The 24,902-nt window shown below is 39.1% G+C and overlaps 1 protein-coding gene across 1 annotated transcript in view; it reads right to left on the reverse strand.

The window, feature by feature from the left end:
* The window catches only part of DPP6 (dipeptidyl peptidase like 6), a 1,451,270-nt gene that overhangs the window by 1,233,065 nt on the left and 193,303 nt on the right, over positions 1-24,902 (reverse strand). The gene's annotated exons all lie outside the window — the stretch shown is intronic.

Consider the following 24,902-nt stretch of genomic DNA (forward strand, 5'->3'; position numbering starts at 1 on the left):
GACAGTCTCCCATATAGACCAAACACTGAGGGCTTGGCCATTCAAAGACTTATTTCTAGAAGGCTGGTAATAAAGTAAACTCTGGGGGCAAAGCTGCTACATTCTGGCTAATAACATTCAATCAGAGCTCCAGCAAAAATTAATACGTTACAATCAACAGTCCATTAAAATATAAAATAACAAAATCATCTTTTGCTGCAATATCTACTGTCAATACAGAAATTCTCCGCAGTACTTTTGTTTTCCAACACTGGGTCTCCTTTGTCCAATGGCCAGCATCAGTCTAACAACATCCCTTAATCTCAGGTACTCCTTTACCCCAACCTAGGACTGGACAGTGAAAGCATAAGCAGTACAGTGATGAGTTTATACATCTAAGAGCTGCATTTTTGTATTGTTTTTGCATCTACCTAGAATTCAGCTTTAAAGTTACTCTAAAGTCAAGACATTTTTTTACCTTAATGCATTCTCTGCATTAAAGTGGTTGTAAACCCTCACATATACCAAGTGAAGTGAACAGTCTCAGTTGATACACAGAGATTAAACAAATCCTCCTACATAGGTTTAACTTGTTTATCTACAGTCTTGTCTTGTCCACAACCTTTCAAAAGTGTAGTTTTGTGATATAATCTTTATGCATCTGTGAGGAGTACAGAGGAGAAGGTGGAGAACTGCAGTTACAGCTCTTATACACCATGTGAGAGCTGACTGGAGGAAAGGGACACCCCCCCACCATGTAGGCAGAAGAACGAAGGAACATGCAGAGCTGTATTCCGAATAGACAAGCTGTGTAATTATCTACCTCCCCGACACAATTTTTATCTCATGTGTCGTGAAAACTTCTCAGAAGTAACTCCTGCTGATAACAGAGGAACAAAGCACCAGAGAGAAACGACACTTAGAGCTTTGGAGAGAGACAAGTAAACACTACAGATATATGTGCTCAGTTCAAATATCATGACTAAGGTTTACAACCACTTTAAGGTAAAAAAAATCCCCACTATTTGTTCTTCCCCATCCCTCTAAACACTTAACCGAGTCCTTTCTCAATCCATTGGTGTGCCCATCTGCAGCACTACTTTCCTACCTTCCTCTTCACACAGGGCACGCAGGCAGCAGTGGGAACCTTTTGATCTTGCTGTTGTTTGTCAAATCATGTGAGGAGGGAGGGACGTAACCGAGCTACGCTGTGTTTGTCTATGGATGCACACAGCCCAGCTCGGGAGTGCACCTGCACGAGTGCCCCCCTCAGTACAAGGCTTGCTAAGGGGGCACTGAGAGAAGAGGAGCAGTTGACAGCACTGGTGGGGGACCCTAGAAGAGGAGGTAAGGGGCTGCTCTGTGCAAACTTATACCATACCAAGTATAACATCTTTTTTATTTTAGGGGAAAAAAATACTTATAGAACCAATTTAAGTTCACTTTCACTGGTCCAGTCAATATAGATGCTATCTGGTGTATAGTCATCATACTCCATACCAACCTTTCTTGAGGTGTTACTACATGGGTGTTGTGTACTCAAGCCAGGATTAAATATATATGACTCAGGGAATTGACTCAGTATCGATTTCTTGAGATAGGCAGGAATATGTCTATAGTATATAATTTACCCAGTTATGATTACAGTTTAAAACACAGATTTGTAAGTAGTGCAAGCAAGCAGTTTTTACTATTTCTGTGACAAACACAAATGGCAAATACCCAACAATAAAGTTATATTTGTATTTTTAGGCCAGCAAGTTGGGAACCATAAACTACAAAGAATGTTTTTGCAGACCTACGCGGCACAATTCTTGTGTCATCTCTCTCACTTCCATAAACATTTGATCTTGAGTCTCTGACATATCCTGTATTCAGGGTAAGGCAACTGTGTCATTGTCTTTATAAAGTATTTCTACACTGACTGAGATGTTACGCTTTTCTTTTCCTTTACAGGTTTTCTACTACCATATAGTATTCTAAGAAAAAAGATCCACATCTAAAAAAGATACGGTAATAACAATTCTATGTGAACATTATACTTTCTGACCCCAAGTGTTAAGGTTACATTTTTCTTCTATACTTTATTTATCACCAGAATTTACTATTCTTCACATTTTTTTATAATTATTTATTTAAGAACTTCACTGAAGAATGCAGATTATACAGCTAACCTTACAACCACAACTGAAAAGCGGGAATGTATACTGATACATAACTAATTAAAAAATGCCATTTGAAGTAGCATTGCATTTTGAAAAGTTCTATATTAGCATTGCTGTCCATAGGAGGAAATCAAGTTTTCTAGTCATGTGGGGCAAGGGAAGAGCTAAAGGAAGGGAAGGATTGAGGTTACGAGTCTATGTATATGAAATTTAAAAAAATGGGGTAAATGGCACTCCCTAATTACGGGGGTAAGATATTCTATTTGGGCTCCCACAGTACTTATGTAAGAAAAAAAGGGCAAAAAAAGCAAGAAAGTGAACAAGTGATAATCCATTAGTAATAACCCCCTATATTATATGACTATATTCAATCAAAGCAGTAAGTGCTATACACGTGATAATTGTAGTGACTGGTCACATATGTTAACAATAATACAGTTAACCATAAAGATTATATGTGAAAAGTAGTAAAAACATTAGTGTATCAGCTCCTAAATGGTAATGTGGGTTCAAAATTGCACCAATCATATATTAAAGAATATGTGCATAGTTCCAAGTCCAACAATAATATTATATATCAAATTGTGTGCATCATAACAAGTCCAGCAGTAAAGTATCCCATGTATTTTTTCTTACATAAGTACTGTGGGTGCCTAAATAGAATATCTTACCCCCGTAATTAGGGAGCGCCATTTACCCCATTTTTTTATTTCATATATGTATTAGCCCCTTAGGGAGACTATTAGGGGAGGCTGCATACCTTCTGCCTGTCCTAAGCGCGGAGTCTTTGCCTGATTTTCTAAGAGTCTATGTAGTATCACATATACTCAATACATAAAAATTTGCTTGCTATAGTATGTAACAATACAGGTGGTCCCCGGGTTACAACCAAGATAGGGTCTGTAGGTTTGCTCTTTAGTTGAATATGTTTGTAAGTTAGGAACAGGTACATTTTTTAAGTGTAGCTCCATCCAAAAAAACAATTTATAAGCTTTTTTGGATAGCATAGGGAAGGGTTATCATCCCTGTAACTTTTTTTTGTTGTCTGTGCCCCTGTTCAGAAGATTTCACCTCACTTTCTGTCCCAATGACACTTGGATTTTGAAAATTTTGGGTTGTTGTGGAAACAAGAATTGGTGATAAAGCTTCAGTGGAGACACCTTTTTCCCATAACAACTCTTACAGGAGAGAATTTCCCTTCCTAGGGGTAGATTTCATCTCACTTCCTGTTGTCTCCCTTTGTTTGTAAGTAGGAGTTGTTTGTAAGTTGCATGTTTGTAACTAGGGGACCGCCTGTATGCAAAAAGGTATAGGTGAAAGTCCAGTATAAGATCAATAAGTCTAAAATTCAAATAGGCTTTACTAAAAAAGCTGTTGGTATTTTGTACAGGAAACAAAGTAAAAAATACAAAGCTGGATAAAGTATAACGCTGTGCTTGCTGAGGGAAAAACAAACCTTTTCTGCTCTGAAAGTACTCTTGCCTATTTCTTGACAGCTAAATGTGGGTAATCGTCCCGCTATAGTCATATGATCAGTTCCAGTGTGATAATATTAAAAAAACTGCTGTACAGAGGAGTGAACCATTCACATCAGTTAACTTCTGGGTGACTTCGGTATCCATAGTGTATAGAACTACCCCTTATGCCGCATACACACGAGCGTATTTCTCGTCGGAAAAAGATAGGACGGCTTTTCCGACAGAATTCTGCTCAAGTTTGCCTTGCATACACATGGTCACACAAAAGTTCGCTGAAATTATGACTATCAAGAACGCGGTGACATACAACACTACGACGAGCCGAGAAAATGAAGTTCAATGCTTCCGAGCATGCGTCGAATTGTTTCCGAGCATGCGTTGGCATTTTGCACATCGGAATTCGGATAGGAACTTTTCCTGACCGAAAAATTGAGAGCATGCTCTCAATCTTTTGCCAGCTGGAATTCCGCCAGCAAAAGATGGATGGAGCATACACACGGTTGCATTTTCCGACTAAAAACTCTCATCTGTCTTTTGCGGGGTGAAACTCCGATCGTGTGTATGCGGCATTAGAGGCTTTTTTTTATTTTTGCAAGGCTTTTAAAAACATAGCTTACTGCTGATTGATCTAGAAAGGCAATTTTTATAATACTAAAGGCTGGGCACATGAGCCGAATATAGGCTGGTGTAGACAGAAATGAACCGACATTCGGCAAGTGTCTAAAGCAGCCTGTCCAACAGAAACTGTCCTAATGTCCGACTTCTGTCAAATGGGATGCAAACACAGCAGCTAATCAGCATCCAATCAGTGCTTGCAGCCAATTGCTACAAGTGCTGCTGGTGTGTTCTGGAAGGGACACAATAACACAGCAGGAAATCTCTGTACTAACATTGCATAGTTATGCCCTGTACACACGGTCGGACATTGATCGGACATTCCGACAACAAAATCCATGGATTTTTTCTGACGGATCTTAGCTCAAACTTGTCTTGCATACACACAGTCACACGGTTGTCGGAAAATCCAATTGTTCTGAAGGCGGTGACGTAAAACGCACTTTGTGCGTCGGATTTGTGTACACACGATCGGAATTTCTGACAACGGATTTTGTTGTCGGAAAATTTTATAGCAAGCTCTCAAACTTTGTGTGTCGGAAATTCTGATGGAAAATGTGTGATGGAACCCACACACGGTCGGAATTTCCGACAAGCTCCTATCACACATTTTCCGTCGGAAAATCCAACTGTGTGTACGGGGCATTAGTCAGCGAGCTCCTTATTCCTTCAGCTCGCTGGGTTGAATGAAAAAAAAAAATTACCGTGTGTGCCCAGCATAAGATCTTGTTCACACCATCACATTTCCAACATAAAGACAAGCCAATTTGCTTTGTTTCCTATCATGCACTCAGTACTTTTTTTAACACAGCAGGTTGCAACACAAACTACAGCATTGCAGGGCCATTGTCGGACTAGTACTTAAAGTGGGAGTAAACTCCCATGTATGACTTTTACCTATAGGTAATCCTATAATAAGGCTTACCTATAGGTACAGTAAATATCTCCTAAACATGCACCGCTTAGGAGTTTCTTACTTATGATGCAGGCGGTGACATCACAGGCACATGCGCACTGAAGGAACAGAATACTGTGCCATTCCTTCAGAGCCCTGTGCCATGAACGGAGGCTCCTGCAAGCATTTGTAGAATCGACGTAATCGCGGCTCCGGCCACTCACACAGCCAGAGTCTGCGAACCTGAAAAGAAGACTGGGTAAAGATGGAAGCGCCTTTAAACACTTAAGGGCCAAGCCTCTTTCTGAGATTTGTTGTTTAGGTTAAAAACAGTTGTTTAAGTTAAAAACATTTTTTTTTGCTAGAAAATTACTTAGAATCCCCAAACATTATACATTTTTTTCTAACACCCTAGAGAATAAAATGGCGGTCGTTGCTATACTTTCTGTCACACCGTATTTACGCAGTGGTCTTACAAGAGCACTATTTTTGGAAAAAATACACTTTTTTAATTAAAAAATAAGAAAACAGTAAAGTTAGCCCATTTTTTTTATATCCTGAAAGATAATGTTACGCTGAGTAAATTGATACCCAACATGTCACGCTTCAAAATTGCGCCCGCTTGTGGAATGGTGACAAACTTTTACCCTTAAAAATCTCCATAGATGACGGTTAAAAAATTCTACAGGTTGCATGTTTTGAGTTACAGAGGAGGTCTAGGGCTAGAATTATTGCTCTTGCTCTACCGATCGAGGCGATACCTCACATGTGTGGTTTGAACACAGCTTTCATATGCGGGCGCTACTCATGAATGCGTTCACTTCTGCACATGAGCTCGTTGGGACGGGGCGTGTTTACAAATTTTTTTTTTCTTATTTATCTAACCTTTTATTTTTACACTGTTTTTTTATTTCTGTCACAAGGAGTAATTGAAAAAAGCATGGCAGGACCTCTTAAATATGAGATCTGGGGTCAAAAAGACCTCAGATCTCATATTTACACTAAAATGCAATAAAAAAAAAATTGTCATTTAAAAAAAAAAAATTTTTTTAAATGGCCCATTAAGAGCTGTGGGCGGAAGCAATGTTTTTACATCACTTCCGCCCTGCATTGGTATGGAGACGGGTGGAGGCCACTTTCCCCTCCCTCGTCTCCATGCCCAGCAAGGCTGAAGATCCGATTGCCTCCGCCGCTGCCAACGGCTCCGGTAAGCGTCAGAGGGCAAAAGGGCAAGAGGGCAACAGAGCGCGGTGGGAGGGGGGCCCCTCTTCCACCACCGATAAAACTGATCTCGCGGTGAATCCGCCGCAGAGACCACTTTTATCTTAAACCGGACTGCTCACTGAAGAAGAGGATATCAGGGTTATGGCAGCTAGCTGCTGCCATAACAACGATATCCCTCTTCAAACAGCCAACGTATAATGACGGTGGGCGGTCCGGAAGTGGTTAATGGTGACAGTGCATCCCTGGGGGGCTTCACTTTAAAGTAGGTTTCACATAATGTGCTAGTATGTGATGCATACTAGCACATAATGGCATTGCCTTGCAGGATTTAAAAAAAAAAAAACAACAGCAGTTTACTACCGCTTTAATGAAATGTCACTTGTGACATTTCAATAAAGTTCTAACAAAAAAGAAAAAGTAAACAATTTAAAGCACCAGGCACTGTTTCCTGCATCACAAACCAGAGGTTGTGTAATCAATGCAGCTGCTGGTGTGAATGAGCCCTCTACTACAAAAAGGTTTATGTTACAATTATATATGTTATATACAGTGTACATTTTTCAACATGAGTGTATTTGCCCTTTAAATATACTGTAGTTATTTTAAATTAAAGGGGGGTGTCATTAAAAATAGACAATGGAATCAAGACAATGGAAACACATACAAAAATACAAATCCCTTGGAAGGTAAATCATCTCTTGTACTGATATTTCAGTTGTGTATTTAAACATTTGCCTGGAGTTTGGCTTTTAGTGAGTTTATAATATTAAACTAAAAGTGTTAAAACAAGAACTTAAAGATATCACTTTTAGAGAAATAAGGCACAACACAACATCTGTCTAATACTTGGTATAGCAAATCATTATTCATGCCTCTGTTTTTCTATCTCCATCTGACTTTGCTGGTATTCTGCCCTTAGGGTCTGTAGACAGTGCAAAGCAAAGCTGAAGGAAGCCGCAGAAGGATGTGTGAACCGCTGGGTGAGCACATGCTAAAGAACTGAGCTGAATGGCCTGCAGCACTTTATAAACCTGAACCCCTGGCCACATGTCCTTCTTCTGTCCGGTAGCCTGAACTTTCTAGAAATACACAGATAACGGGTTATACGCTAAATGATTTCATTATTCCTTATGTATTAATTAAAAAAGTATAAGACAAAGACACAAGAACGTCTCTACTTTCTGGATAATGGCCAAATGTAAAAATGCTTCAGGCTACTGGAAAACTTTTTTCTTTAACAACTACATAGTCAGCTTTCTTGCATAATTTAAAACTGTCTAAGTTGGAGCACAAAGACCAGAGCATGGTGAAACGTCATGGAAGAAGTATTTACCTTATAATATCTACATTTCATTGTCAAATTAATCAAAATCACTATTTCATTTGGATACTCAATGACCCAGAGTCTCCCTCGGTAGTTCTATTTATTTGAGAATATAAAACATTTTTTTATTACATGTAAATATATAGAATTTAGAATTAAAGGTTTTTTCTTCAGAGGCATAATAAACAATAAAAAAAGACAGTAACTGTCTATTAAATTATATTTACCTGATTTTTGAAGAACCACTGACTTCTGTTACCTCTCTGCTATGCTTGGCCAAAAAAGTTGACAGTCTAATGCCTCAGAGACGTCATCTCAACTTTCTTCCACTATTTCAGAGTCATGGGATATGCGACAGAGAGCATCTCCTGGGTCCTCTGTCGGATTGGATCTACATCTTTTGTTTGGTTGTATGATCCTGGAATAACCTACCAGGGGCAGCCATATACGCTGTCCAAAACACTTCGGGAAGACTCTCTCAAAGGAGCAAAAACCCTTTTCCTGTGTGAGTTCAATAACTGAACTACACAAGCTACCATGTAGAGTAATACAATTATCCTTGAAAACACACCAAGGTTGTGTTACCTGCATTAGTGAAGACTGGTAAAATACAAGCATTCCATGAAAAGTTGCAAGTTGTATGAAGCCATGAACATTGCAAATAATTACTCATTAAAGTAATTGTAACAATCACCTTGTAAAACAACCTATTCAGTTTAAAATAGAAATGAAAGACAACACATTTTTGTATAGATATAAAAATACACTGTAAATACTTTTTTTCCCTTTTTTATAAATGATCACCCACCTCTGTTCTTAGCTGCATGCGAGCTGGGGGAAGAGAAGCAGCAGCATACTGAGCTTGCCAGTAAATGGCTGTGCAGTGGGGATGTGTCAGGACAAGTCTTTTATCATTGGAGGAGAGCAGGGCAGAGCAGAGCAGCAGAGTTCCCAGCATAGCTAGAGAACTGACCACTGTGTGCTCTCCTGCTTAGTATGGTCAGTTTTTTTTTACAAGAAAGCAAGGGGACTAGCAGAATCCCCAGCATAGGTGTGCTCAGCCTATGGCATTAGGGTGTATGCCCCAAAGCTCAAGCACATATGTCACACAGTGTCAGTAGAGCAATGGACAGTGTAAGTAGAGCAGTGGACGGTGTCAGTAGGGCAGTGGATGGTGTCAGTAGTATTTATTTTTATTATTTTATTTTTTACAATTGTATTTTTTTAATTATATTTTTTATTTAAAGCATCAATATAAATCCATCTCCTGTAGCATGTCTCCATTTACAACCACACATGCCTGCAGTCTGTGACCAACTCCTGTAGTGTGTGTACAGTATCTGAGAGTCTTCTGAAGTATGTTATATGATAAATATAATGGGTAGATGATGTCAAGGACCACCAATGATATCCCATACACCTTAAAAGCTGACCACTACTGATGTAGAGGATCCTTGGGCATGCTCTGTCACTAAGTCCTTTTTTTACTACTACAGCTTTGAAGATAATCCTCACCCATCTGCCATTCTACTATCTATTTCCAGTACCCTTTATGGATGCTGAGATGATTTAATTGAAGAATCCTTGGATGTATATGTAAGTGCACCTACCGGTAGTACAAAAGTATATCTCACATAACCAGTTCAGGTCTGCCCTATAGCAGTTTTACAGCTACAGGGCGGTACCTCTGCGATGGATCACATATACTGTATATACATGATGCACACTTCTGGGTAGGGGACGCGCATGCATGCCGCGGATAGATTGCTTCCGCTATGATTACACAAAGCTGGAGCTGGTCAGTGGGTGCCGCAGACTCAATATCCACGGGCATGTAAACAAGGCAGATCGCCATTTTGACAGGAGGGAAGGGATGGACTTTGTGTCCCTACAAAGCAGGGATTAAATTCCATCTCTTCCTTTAGTAAACACACTTCCTACAGTACAGTAAAACACTGGCTAGGCACACAGTTGTAAAAGAGTTGTAAAGGGAGAAAGTTTTTTATCTTAATGCATTCTATGCATTAAGATAAAAAAAACTGTGTAGCAGCCACCCCAGCACCCCTCTAATTACTTACCTGAGCCCCATCTCTCTCCAGCGATGTCCATGAATGTCTAAGCTGTCCCAGACACTACTTTTGATTGACTAAGACACAGCAGCTGCACCATTGGCTCCCGCGGCTGTCAATCAAAGTCAGTCAGCCAATCAGGGGAGAGAGGGGGAGGGGCCAGGTTGGGCTGTGTGTCTGAATGGACACACGGAGCTGTGACTTGGCTCCAGTGCCCCCATAGGAAGCTGCTGAATGTGGGGGCACTCGATAGAAGGGAGGGGCCAGGAGCAGCAAAAAGGGACCTGAGAAAAGGAGGGTCCGGGCTGCTCTGTGCAAAACCAACTGCACGGAGGAGGTAAGAATGACATGTTTTTTATACGAGTCTTTACAATCACTTTAACCCTTTAATCACTGCAGATGTTTAACCCCTTCCCAGCCAGTGTCATTAGTACAATGACAGTGCATATTTTTAGCACTGATTACTGTATTATTGTCACTAGTCCCCAAAAAGTGTCAAAAGTGTCAGTTAGTGTCAGAATGTCTGCTGTAATATAGCAGTCCCACTATAAGTCGCTGATCGCCGTCATTACTAGTAAAAAAAAATATCTCATAGTTTGTTAACACTATACCTTTTGCTCAAACCAATCAATATAGCTTATTGGGATTTTTGTTTACCAAAAATATGTAGCAACAGAATACATATTGGCGTAAATTGATAAAGAAATTCGATTTTTTCAATTTTTTTATGTGAAAAGTGAAAAATATAGTTTTTTTTTCCAAAATTGTCTTTTTTTGCAAAAAAATTCAGAGCTGATCAAATACCACCAAAAGAAAGTTCTATTTGTGGGAAAAAATGTGGGTACAGTGCTGCATGTCCGCGCAATTGTCAGTTAAAGTAACGCAGTGCCGTACAGAAAAAACTGGCCTGGTCATGAAGGGGGGTAAATTTTACGGAGGTCAAGTGGTTAAAGGACTTTTTGATACATTTAGTGATTGGGAACATCTAATACAGCAAACATATTTCAGGGAAAAAAGCCTTCCCCTTCTTCAAGGCTTAAGCAGTATATAATAATAAAACAATTTTATTGATTTTAAGTATTTGATGCTCTTAACCTTTAAATGTTTCAAAAAGTCCTTTACGTCAGATGAACTTTTGTACCAGGAGCTCCTCTGTACACATCCAAGAATTTTCCATCTGGTAAGCTCTCCATTTGTCGCTATAAGAAAGGCAGCAGCTTAGAACCAGAGCAGGGTCCAACCTCACTATATTTTAATCACAAATCTGTTTCTTTGATAGAAAAAAACAATTTATGATATATCCATCAAAACACATGTTCACTGCTATCGGCCCAGCACTATTATACACACATTAGCTAATTAGAGAATAGAATAGTAGATAGGAGGTGCTCAAATCCTGGGGTGGAAAATGTGTGTTTATATGTTTGCCTAGAGCTACCTGGGCATACAGAACAGAACTTTCATATTAATAAAGGTCCAGGCAGCCATGCTGGTGCCAACTTTTAGCAGAACTTAAAAAAACAAAAAGTATAAAAAGTAAGATAACTTTTTTAATGTGTACCGAATGTAAAATCGTAGGATACATATACAAAATGGAGGGGACCATCCCCTTTGGATTAGGAAGAAATTCACTTTTTAATCAACTTGCAACAGAATTAATCTTGCAGAGATAAGCCATCCAGGTACATTTGCTAAACATTAAAAGAGTAAAAGGTGGGAGTGAACAAAACTCTACATGCATGCTAAAACCTTATTCCTAATACAGTACCACCTTGTATTTTACTTATAAATTTCCTTTAAGTAATGAATCACTAACTGCACTGTGTTTGACATGATTTATGGCAGAACTTTGCCTACACTGCAGAACTTAAATAAGGTAGATTAAATTGAATTAAACAGTCTCTACTTAACACAGTAAAACGACTCATCTTTTTGCAGATATTCATAAATGCTATGCAGTCTACAAGTAATAATTCACAAAAGCCAAGCTAGGTTGTATAAGTTGAAAAACATCTAAAATTCAGTAGCATTTGACTAATGCAAAACTCTTCCCTTAATGTTATTTTCTATATACAGTTTTTCAATTCATTCAGTAATTGTCCCTGCTTGCTATGCAGCTGAAGTCATTTGGTGCCTTGTTCCCTGATAGCATTGTGGCAGCTGCAGTTCATGATTTACTGTAGAACACCTGCAGAATAGCCACAATCTGCACACTGTAATTCCGTAAGCATTATTCATGTATCATAAATGCATGTATAAACTATTATACAGTGATTTACGGCCACAACAAATATTGCCTTGACGTGATTCAGCTAATAATGGCCAAAGTATAGCAATCCTGCGCTGATAGGAAAATATAATGAGATTGACTTTGCATTAAGTTAATTTTATTTTTTTTTTTTACTTCTGGAGAAATATTCATTAAGAAATAAATGGCGGCTCAATGTTCATGAGTGATACAGTCAGGTCACAACATGATTCATTAATTTGCTTATTTTAGACCTTTATTATAATAGTGTGAAAATACAAAACTAAACACTTCCTTCGGCTGTTGCCATTTCAAAATTTCTAGACAGAAAAAGTGTACCAGAGACTGCACTTCCAAGTGCACTTGTAGTGCATAGTGGAGTTGCCTTTAATAAATCAACCCCAATGACCAGGCCTGGGACTGGACTTAATGGGGTTGATTTACTAAAGGCAAATTGGCTGTTCGCTTTGCAAGGGGTTTTCCCTTAACTTAGTCAATGTGGTGAATATTCATTTTGCATAGAATACCTAATCATGTGCAAGCCAAATAAACTGTATTTTGCTTGACATGATTGGATGATGGAAGTAAGCAGAGCTTCACCTCATTTACTAAGCTAGTGGGAAAATTCCCTTGCAAAGTAAAAATTATCTTGCAATGTAAAAAGCATATTTGCCCATAGGGATTGATTTACTAATAGAGGTAGAAGTTGTTTACTCGGTAAATTGTATGTTTACTTAGAATATAAGGTGAAGCTGTGGGAGTTGTTTTACTAAAGGCAATCAAACTGTTCACATTGAACGAGAGAATGAGGTGAAGGTTTGCTGGCCTCCATCATTCAGTCATGTGCCATCAAAAATACATTAGCCATTTACACTACTGTAAGCTAAGAGAAAATCCCTTGCAGATTCACAGTACCAACCCGACACAAAAATCTAAGGGAGTATCTATTGCTTTCCATAAAGCACTCCCTATCAAATTATTCGATCATTTGGCGGACCCCCATTTACGTGTTTGTGAAAATCTCCATATGGGAGACTAAATTTACGATAGCCAACATATACCTGCCTAACACTCACCAAATCCCATCAGCCTTGCAATACTTGAAGACCTTGGTGGGTTTCATGGAGGGCAAGCTCATACTCAGAGGAGATTTTAACGTTCCCCTTGATCCACTTCTGGATTCCTCGACTTCCCGTTCCTCTATATCTTTTCCTAAGCTGTGGGCTCTGAAACGTGCCATCTATAACATGCATCTTATTGACGTCTGGAGGATACTGTACCCTAAATCCCAAAACTACACCCACTTCTCTCACGTTCACCAATCATATAGTCGCCTTGAATATTTTTTGATCGACCATTGCTGTCTAGATTGGTCCCCGAAATGTGAAATTGACCCTGTGGTCTGGTCTGACCATTCTCCCATATACCTGACATTCTCGATCCCCCTCCACCCCAGTGAAAGAGTGGACATGGCAGCTAAACGACTCGCTACTAATGGATACAGGGTATGACGCGCGGATCACGGAGACCATATCAAACAAACTTGCCTTTCATCAATACCAATTTCTGGACAAATGTGGTAGATCGTTGGCACGTACCCTACATACTAAACAACCTACCACCTTTATATCCCACATACAGGACAAATCTTGGGAAACCGTTTCCTCACCTTCTAAGCTGGGCCAGATATTCAGGGATTTTTATCAATCCCTGTATAACATACCTGCTGCAAGCCCTATCGATTCTCCCTCTACTACGGCGGAAGCCCAGGCCTCGTACATCTCACAAACTGCATTATCTACTTTAGATGACGAAACAATAGAGGACCTTGAAACATCGATCTCGGAAGACGAAGTTGCTTGCGCCATCGCTGCTACTCCATCTGGTAAAAGTCCAGGCCCTGACGGCTTTACTCCAAAATTTTACAATTTGCCCCCCTCCTTACCCCCTTCTTAACAAAAGTGTTTAACTCCCTTTCTGAAGGATCAGTGTTCCCTCAGCAAACACTAGAAGCGCATATCTTCCTCATCCCAAAGCCGGACAAAGACCCGACTCTATGTGCGAACTATCAGCCTATATCATTGATAGGAGTAGATCTGAAGGTGTTTTCTAAGGTGATGGCTAATAGAATGCAGCCATTGTTGCTCCACCTAATACACTTGGATCAGGTTGGCTTTGTGAGTGGACGAGAGGCACGAGATAACACCCTGAAAACGCTTCTCATCACTGATTATGCCAGCACCCTCAATATCCCATTGTGCCTCCTCACAGTCAACACGGAGAAGGCCTTCGACCACGTCGACTGGCAATTCCTCCGTTTTTCCCTACAGTAGATAGGATTGGGCCACAATATGATCTTCAGAATAATGTCCCTCTATTCTTCTCCCTCCGCAAGAATCAGACTAAATGGATCCCTACAAAGTTTACTATCCACAACAGAACACGACAGGGATGCCCCTTTTCCCCACTCCTCTACGTCCTTGCCATGACGTAGGCCATCTGGCCATTGCCCTTAGGAACAACCCTGCTATCCATGTCATTGACGTAGGTCCTGTACATACTAAGATTGCTCTCTTTGCAGATGACTTGCTAATGTTCGTGACCCAAGTATCCCTGCCCTCAATTATACAGGAGTTCCGGAGATATGGAGATGTAAGTAACTTCAAAGTTAACCATAGTAAGTTGAAAATCCTCAATATTTCACTTCCAAAGGAGACCCTTCAACAACTCTTGTCTTCCTTCCCCTTCAAGACGAGCTCCACTTCAGTAACTATACCCCTCTACTCCTCAGAACACAAGCAGATCTGACTATCTACGCATCCAAATGGCTTTCTTGGTTGGGTAGGGTGAATGCTTTGAAAATGGATGTTCTCCCTTGGTTCTTATACCTCTTTCAAACCATCCCTATCTATCTTTCTACCTCGTTCTTTAAGAGACTCCATCAGATTTTCTCCAAATTCATATGGAAGGTGGACCATCCCAGGATAAGATATGATACAATGATTCTTACGAAGGCCCGGGGAGGAGCGGGGGTCCCAGACGCCTCCGTATACCACAAGGTGGCGGTACTCACACGTATTATAGATTGGTTTCATCATCCCTAGTCCAAACTCTGGGTTCAACTGGAGAGTCATCTAAATGAGATTGACCTCTGCGCTTTGCTGTGGACTCCTATGGCTCAACGTAAAGACACCGCGCTCTCTACTGCACTTACTCGTCAGACACTTCAGGTGTGGGACCGTATGGTCTCAGCTGGTGAAATATGTCAACCACAGGGCCTTATGACTCCTCTCTTTGGGACCCTGGCTTTCCCTCCAGCTGTAAGTGGGAGGAGATTCAGACCCTGTAATAGGGAGGATCCAAGATGCCTAGATCAGGTCCTTCGTGCGGACCCATCTTTGAGAACAAACACACCTCCCCAGACAGCTTTGAGGCACCCAACAATGTGGCTACAGAGAAGCCAAGTTGTGTCCTACATCTGTACCTTTTCTTCCTTATCGGATATCCTATCTGACCCATCAAATTTCGATGAGATGCTTTTACAGCCCGACCCGCTGACGCATGTGGTATCCCAACTTTACTCCCTATTACTGAACACATCTACCCCTGACCTTCCACCATACACACAGAAATGGGAAGTAGACTTACAACACTCTATCCCACCTGCTGATTGGCAAAAGTGCTTCATCCTTATGCATAAGATTTCCCTAGCAACTAAGACAAATGAAAAAGGATTTAAACTGTTGACAAGATGCTAGAGATGCCCTGCGATTATTCAACGCTTTAACCCTTCTTTGCTAGATACGTGCTGGCGATCCCTGTCCTCTAGAGGGACCATGTTCCTCATTTGGTGGGCTTGCCCTCCTATTCGGAAATTCTGGCAAAAAGTCTTTGACTTATACTGCAGGCTGACCTTAATTAAGCCCACACCAGAGGTAACCCTCCTATTTATGGTTCCAGGACCCCTAAAGTCCATTAAAAAGGGTATATTGCATCACTTTATGGCCGCAGCTAGGACGGTGATTCCTCATCATTGGAGAACAGCGGACGTACCTTCCCTGTGGGATTGGGCTGTTGAAGTGGATCAGATAAGAGATCTGGAGCATCTGTTGGCACAGGAAACCAGGAAGGAGGAACAGTTCTCCATCACTTGGACCTCATGGTCAATGTTTCGTCACTCTGAAGACTTTATTTTATGGGCTGCAGACGACCCAACCTCATCAACTGTATAGCCATGCTGGAGTGATCTTTAGCCTCTTTAACCTCCCTTATTCCCTTCTTCTGATGTAACTTTTCTTCTCTCCCCCTAATTGCTCTCCTTCCCACCTTAAACCAAACACCCAAGCATATGAACTGAGGTCTCATGTCTAGTATCTGTGAACTAGATATATGCCCTAAGACAATGAGGGATCCCTACAGCATACCATCCCGATTAGGATGGAACACAATACTTCATAGATCTGTGTACAATTAGAATGGAATTGTATGGTGGAACCCCCCTACATGTTATTATTCACTCTTCTATGTGGCATGCAATTATACTGTGATGCACTAATATTCCATCAGGAATTCTAAAGATAAGATATCTCAGATTACGCATATTCCGTGAAGGTTTATCTAAAAAAAAATAATAATACAGCGCTACGTAAAAATTTGAAAGTAAATAGCAGCCAACACACCTATAGACCCAACTGTTAAAAAATACACAAAAAAGTGTAGCGCTATAAACTCCAAAAAACAAGTAAATGGTGTTTAAACAAAGTGTATAACATGATATTAATTGTTAACATAGAGAACTATGATGTACTCTATAAGGTACAAATACTGTGTACATACTATAAACAAAGTGAAAAAAAACAATGCAATATTGGTATAAACTAAAAAAGATACACTATGTACATATATATTATGCAAAGAACATGAAAATAACTATAAATAGAGCAGAGTCCAAAAAGTCCAAATGGGATTGACACCACCCAGAATTCTTATGACGAAAGTCCACCAATGTTGTTGGAAAAATAAGAATGAAAGTGAAAAAGCCACCACCAAGGGTCTTAGGGGGGCTTACCAAAGGTAAATGGCTAGGAAGAACCTATGTCAATGTGGATGCTAAGACTGAGAGACCAACTGGATCAAGTAAGTAAGCAGAGGTTTGGAAGCAGCAAAGGTGAGCAGGAAAGCTGTTGGTGGTTCAGGAGCCGTCACCGAAGGTATCGAGAGGCTTACCAGAGGTTGCTGCCTTGAGAGGACTTACATCTTTCAAGTCAAAAAGGCTTAATGACCAACTGGTCGGAATGATACATCTCTTCAGATATCCTTAATGACTTCCAAAACCAAGATGGCAATTCAGCTTCCACAGTTATCCACACGGTATAAAAATTATATTCCAATAGAAGGCCACAAACGAATATTCGTATAACATGCGAGAAATGGGTAAAAAAACTCACATAGCGTAATAACGTAAACACTGGTTTATTTTAAAATGATCAAAAATAGACTCACATATTAGAAGGTCATCAAAGGCACAAAATTCAAATAGCGGTAATTATGAAGGGTCCACCCAATGCGTTTCTACTAAAGAGCCGTCATCCTCAACACTTAATAGCATGTTATACACTTTGTTTAAACACCATTTACTTGTTTTTTGGAGTTTATAGCACTACACTTTTTGTTTATCTTTTAACATGTGAAGGTTTATCTCACTGCTTTATGTAAGTTACATGTTTATAATATACTGTATGTGATTATTACATTTGTTCTTCCCTCACCTTTCAATAAAATAAGATTGAAAAGAAAATCTCTTGCAAAGTAAACAGCCTATTTGGTAAATCAACCCCATATTAAAAATGTTATACTCATGAATGTTAAAACGTACAAAATAGTGAACAACACTTGAATTTCACTTTAGACCCTACGTGCTTAATAAAATTGTCATTCATTTTTCTTTTTACCATATCCCTTTTTTTTACAGTTTTCTGATGGACGACGTGCAAGATAAGGCCCTCCAAGTTCCCCAAGGGTTATAAGGAATACAGTGCAATATGTAATTAAATTCAACCCTGACAAAAGAAGTCAAGTATCTACTTTTAGCAGAGTAAAATTAATTTAAAAGCTAATTAGATTCCAAAAAGAATGTTTTGAATTGCGTGGATTAATAATAAGATATTTTGAAAAGATATTTTTAAAACATTGTTATTGATGCTTTAAAACTTCACTTTATATGGAATGGGATTAATACATTTCTAACGTAGTTTGCACAATAAGATTTCTCTGTTAGCATGGTCTTAAAAAAGTTAACTGCCTGTTTTTATTCAAAGATAGATCCTGTGCATTTAAGAGTTAAAATAGATGTATATCTTTCTGGATGACATTTTGTTTTATAAAGCATTAAGAAAGCAGATTTTTTTCTCTTTTCATCTTTTTCTTAGCTTTATTGCTCTCCTCGGGCTTCTTATAGCCACTTCCGGTGGCATTCCAGTATCCAGCTGATAGAAGCAGCAGAAGAGCTTCACCTCACTCACTAAGCTCTGGGGAAAATTCCCTTGCAAAGTGAACAGTCTATTTGCCTTTAGTAAGTCAATCCCAAAGTCTCAACGATGGCTATGTGTGCCCGGATGATAATGAAGAAACAGAATTAGTAACCAGCTGTCACCCCATAATAGTAAGTGCCCAGACAAGGTCCTTGGTGGCAGAAAGCTGCAGATTTAAAAATATTTAAAATAACTTTTAAAATGCCAAAGGCATGTTAATCTTACAGCTATTATGGGATTCTGCTGCTTTGGTTTAGTGGCTGGATATTTCTGGGGCCCAGTTATAGGGATAGGTGATTGTGAATCTGGCACATATAAGATCAAAGTGTTGTTGTGCTCACTGAAACAATGTAAAAGTTACTAATTATTTTGGTACTGCAGGGTTATAAATAGTGAAAAAAATCACATATTTTGGCACCTTCTATTTAAATCTCTGTAGAAATCTGTGGAGTCAGAAGCTCAGTATGGCTTTGCACCTAGACACTGGTCATAATTATAATACTTAAAATGGTCATCCTCAAAATCAGTTATGAGTTAACTTGTAAAGTTAATCTAGACAATGACTGACCTGAAGAAAGTATCTTGATTTACTTAATTAGTGAACTGATGCATGCCCTAGCGTTCCTTCTTTGTGACAGAATCTCTTTAAAGGCAATTTTGGTGGATTCAAGCTTTGCTGGTTCTATAACTCATCTGACAAAACACTTGTAGTGTTACAAATTGATTAAGATATTGTTTAATGTGCAATTTAAAATATTGATCTAAAATATTATTACATTTTTATTAGTTATAAAAAGTTTTAAAATGTCCCCGGAAACATCTATATGCATTGTCATTGGATTTATAAGCCTTTATCTAAAGAAAACTTAAAACATAATTGTTCTCTCAACATATTTTAGAACCAAAAGCAACTTTGAAAATACAACTTCTTACTTCTGTCTTTTGCTATAAGAGCTTTCATCACAGGTCCGGATAAACATGGTTTTATTTATTTTTAGCCTGTCTGCAATCTTCTTAGTAAAGTGTAGTAGGCACAATTTACTAAATCAGGAGTGACTGGAATTAGAGGGGATGCAGTATAGAGATCTTAGCTAAATTTAGGCAGAAGTTGTCTGTTTGCAACAGTTTGTGATCTATTTCCTAAGTTATTACATGAGTGCAGTGAAGTACAGAGGTAATCATTTTTAGCTCCTGGCACTGAAGACTTTGATTCAAACATGTAGTTGATCTCTATACTCTACTGTTGAATAGTGCAGATTGGAGACAGGCCAAATATAGAAAAAAAAACATTTACACTGCTGGGGACCTTTGAAGAAAACTCTTAAAGAACAAAGAAAGAAAAGTAAAAAGTAAAGGGTTATATCTGAAAACTTGCTTTGTGCTCCTGGATTTATTAGCTATGCCCCGTAAAGCTTACATGTTTTGAAAGTACAGTTATCCTTTAACCGAAGATGTAGCAAACCTAGGAAAATGATGTTCATTTGATAGAAACCATGAAAGAGTTTGAATCAATACAACATCCTCCAGAGGAAGTTGCTAAACAATCCTTTCGTTTAGCACATGATTTGCAAGTAATATGATAATATGAAACCATATTTATTTATTCTCTTTATTTCACCTTTATATTTTCTTTCTCATAATTTGGGTTCTAGGTTATATAGTTTGGTTGGTAGTTTTCCTAGATATGCATTTTATTTCTTTCACATGTGGTAATCATGCACCATCAAAATAATGTGTATAAGTGTATATTTTGTGATTTATCTTTTGTGTTTTATAGTGTGCCCCACTGCCTCATACTATTTATAATAATATCCACCTAATGTGATACTAAAGTCTATTTTTTTTGTTTTAAAATAACAAACATGTATACTTACCTGCTCTGTGTAATGGTTTTAGCCCAGATCCTCCTCTTCTCGGGTCCCTCTTCAGCATTCCTGGCCCCTCCCTCCTGTTCAGTGCCCCCACAGCAAGCAGCTTGATATGGGGGCACCCGAACAGGGCCAAGCCACAGCTTCATGTATCCATTCAGACACAGAGCCGTATCCCAGCTACGCCCCTCCCCTTCTCATTAGCTCACTTTGATTGACAGCAGCGGGAGCCAATGGCGCTTTGCTGTCTGTCATCAGGACGGACAGCTGAGTCTTTCGTGCAACATCGCTGGATTGGAGGGAGCTCGGGTAAGTATTGGGGGGGCTGAGGGGGGCTTGTGCACATAGAATGCAATAAGATTAAAAAAAAAACCTTCTGCTTTTACAACCACTTTAATATTTTTGCTGATATCAAAAAGAATCATCTTTTATTCTTGGACATTATGGGCGGGGCTTTTATGTACTGCATCTTGGATCTGTTTTTCATTTTTTTAATGTTTTATGGGTTAGGATTTCACATTGCAATACGAATATATGTGTCCCCAACGAGAATAAATGCATTTTTTGTTCTTTATATATATGGAACTTTTTGTATTTTTTTAAATGTTGGTATTTTTTAATTTGTACTTTGGGTTTGAAATATATGATGTTGTTGCTCATACAGTTCAATATGGTTGAGGAAATGAGGAACCATGCAGTCTGAATTTAAAACATACCAGTAGATAAGTTAGAAAATTGTAATAATAAGCTATAATGAAACGTTAAAGCGTATGTCTAAGAAAAAAAATCTACGCAGTAAATCTCGGCAAAAAATGCACTTTTCTCCATGTGTTGTGTCTTTAAAAACACTGCCTGTGCAGAAAAATACCCGATGACTCTACAACAAATGCATTCAGCTTCTAACTTCCTTTTGTAAGCTGACAACACAGTCCCTGAAATCCAACGCAGTCTTGTCAGCCATATCATTGTTGGACTAAAGAAAACATGACCCTCTCTATATCTCCATAGCATACGAGGGAGGTGTTCTGTATTCCAAATGGGATCCGGGCATGGCTGAGAACACCTGGGGATTTCAGTGCAGCAGAGGGAGCATTATCAGCTCACTCTAGGAAGTTAGGAGTTCTCAGGGTTTCTGGCAGGATAAACAAGTATTTTTCTGCACTTGCAGCATGATTAGAGAGAGACACATCATGTGAAATGTGCATATATTGTAGAGGTTTTTATTTTAATATTTTGTCTAGACATACACTTTGGAGATAAGCTAAAGTTCTCCAGAAGAAATAGAAAAAGACCTGAAGGTGAGAACTGCACTAGAGAAATTAAAGAAAAAAACTTCGTATCCAGATAGGTTAAAGTACAGTATATTGAGGTTTTAGAAACAGTCCTGGATAGTATGTTGTAGACTAATACAAGTGGAAGGTATAGGAATCATCAGATTGTATGTTAAGCCTCTACTATCTTGTCTTGCACTTTAACATTTTTTCAAATTGTATTGTTTAGATGCTACAGGGCTTCTTGAGTATCAAGGCTAATTTTCTTTAAGTATCATGTACCTCTCGGCTAGTAAGTGAGGAAACGTGTAGAAGGTGAGGTTTATAAAAGACCAACATCAATGCATGCTCCAAGGCTGCTTCTAGCTCCACTCTAAGCCTACAAAATGATGTGTGTTATTTAACCTACGTGAATGGCACACAGTAACGTATGCTCATATTTTTACTAGAATTAATGCTAGCATCAAGAGCACAGTTTTAGCAAGGATGAACTAAACTGTCATGTTCTGAATACATAATGACAAGCTAGTAAGACATTACTATTCAAACGCCATCATTTATGTAAATGTATTTACATGCAGTTGAAAAATCCAACACAAACCACAAAGATGAAGCCTATGTCTACTTATATATTCATTAGGGAATCTCACATTTACTGCATTCTGGATATGTCATTATGTTAATTAATAAAATGCTTCACTAAATTCACATTACAAGGGCTAATGAAAAATAAATCTGTCTATAAAACACTTATTGGTTCAATAAAACGTGCAATAATTTGGAGAACATCAAGTAATGACTTCACAAATGGACTGGTTTTTGTTTTAGCTGTGGGAAGGACATGGCAAAATTCTAAATAGATCAACAATAGATCGCTCCCTGAACAAGGACATTCAAAGGAACGTTTTGTATATTTATGCTGCCATAGTTCATGATTATACTTACAATTGTTTTCCGGAAGTCGGTAAGTGATGTTACTGCATGAATTGAACAAATTAACTATCAGGGATCTACAGCATAATTAATGGCATTAACGCCATAGCTGCTGTTGGGGTCTAGATTGGATTGGGATTCTGCAGGAAAATACGTCATATAGCCCCATAGCAAATTTTAAAACGATCCCTCTTTCAAGAAGCCTACCAAAAACATTCTGTGCAGCAGCCAGCACTTTGCATTGGTGGTTCACCCCAACATAAGACTGTATCACCATTGGTGGTCAGTGGCCTATCGTTTACCCTCCTCAATAATCATTTACGTTACTTTCGGTAAGTAGCCTACCATAACACGGACCGAATGTTGGATGGCATCGGCGGGTTTAATAGAAACCAGCCGACATTCAACACTTGGGTACTGCAGTCGGTCCAACAGAAGCCAGCCATTTAGCGGGCTTCTGTCAAAGGGGCATGACTGAAAAAGGTCTGCCGATCAGCTCCCAATGGCTGAGAGTGCTGACCACAGTTTTCTGGCGGGAGGGCCGTCCCACTGTCAGAACACAATAGAACATCAGGGGAAATTGCTGATAGCTGTACTAACGTCGGATAGTTATTACAGAGGCTCCTCCTAAGCTGTTTGGTTTTTTTTTTTTAGCCCTGCTGGGTTGAACGAAAAAAAACTACTAGTGTGTACTAGGCTTAAGTCTAATAAATTTGTGAACAGAGAAGTTTTTTTTTGCTTTGTTTTGTTTTTTTCCAAGCGTTTGCTAACACTACTTAGTACCACCCACCATCTCCCCAACTACAGGCCCTAAGGCTAGGTTTACACTGATGTAGTGCGGTTTTGATCCAATTTTTAGTGCGATTTTCAAGTTCAGTTGCAGTGCAACTTGATGATATTCTGATGCAATTTTGATGTGATTTGAATACAGCTGCAATTTCTGTGCTGGGAAAGAAAACCTGCTGGAGTCATATGACAATAGGCAGAAGAAGCACAGGTCCCTTTCCCAAAGTTTGATCACAGCTGCACTGCATTGATGTGAACAGGCTCTATAGGAACCAATGTAATTTCCTTGTCATGCGATTCAGTGCGATCCCATTCACATCTGGGATCACATCAGTGTGAACCAGGGAAAAGTCAATCACATGGGTGGCTATGGCTATCATTAGGCCTTTGAGTTTCTGTCACTCAAGACATGGTATTAAGTTCTTGCACAAAATGACGTGCAGGGGCCTCGCACAGACTTTCATAATGGCTCTCAATCCAACCCTGTAGACCTCCTCTTTTCTATGTTTTACTCCTTTCACTCCTTTCTCTTCTTCCTTATCTACTTTCTGATTTTGAAGCTCTTTTCCTAGTAGAGTGTATTCTCCTTCAGACATCTCTGACACAGCCTATGCTGTGGGCACAAGTACAATTTAAGAATTTACTTACTCTTTAACAGCTCCTACATAGCTCTTCAATACCTAATCCAGGTTATACCCAATTACCTCTATTTACACGCTATATTATCATCTATTATTAACTAATAATTTTAGCATCTTATCTTTACCACAATATGTTTACTCATGTATTTGTTATGTATTTCTTTATATAATATAATATAATATATTATATAAAAATCTTTTGACAAGGAAGTACAGGGGCCTCTAGACCATTGTGCATATTAGCCTTGCACCTACAAGTGTCACAAACAAAGAGGAGGCCTGTTGCTGTACAGCTGTATACTGCAGTTTTTTTTCCTTTTATTGGCAGAATTGCTTTCATCTAAAATAAGCTTAATTGTCACTGTACTGTCACTTAATTTGCACATTGTCACTATAAGAGCCATCATAAACAAGCTTTTGTTCCTTTTTTTCACCATATAAATCTACAGGAACACAGAAGCAGCTGAAGTTGTTTAAAGTGTGTTACCCCAAAAAAATAAACTTTAATTATCAGTGTTAAGTTATTCACATAGGTCTTGGTAAAAGTAGTTAATTATTTTTATTTTATATGGTATTTTGGTAAATATATAGTGATCCTGCTAGTTCTCCTTTGTTCCTATATCAAACTGACCATGTCGAGCACAAAAGCAGATCCCTGTTGGCATGGTCAGTTTGCATCTCTGGGCTTGTTGCTAGATAGATACAGAGATACAGAATGGCGTGCTGTATTTCCATGGTATTTCCATGGTCAGGTAAAGTGTCACACACCCCAACTCATTCTGAGAGATGCAGGATGATGTGCTTGTATCTCCTGCAGCTAGTCTAGGTGCCATTCCCCCCGCTCCTGCAGCTAGTCTAGGTGCCATTCCATCCCCC

Source organism: Aquarana catesbeiana, linkage group LG05 (assembly GCF_042186555.1).
Source record: "Aquarana catesbeiana isolate 2022-GZ linkage group LG05, ASM4218655v1, whole genome shotgun sequence".
In the NCBI taxonomy this organism is placed as follows: Eukaryota; Metazoa; Chordata; class Amphibia; order Anura; family Ranidae; genus Aquarana; species Aquarana catesbeiana.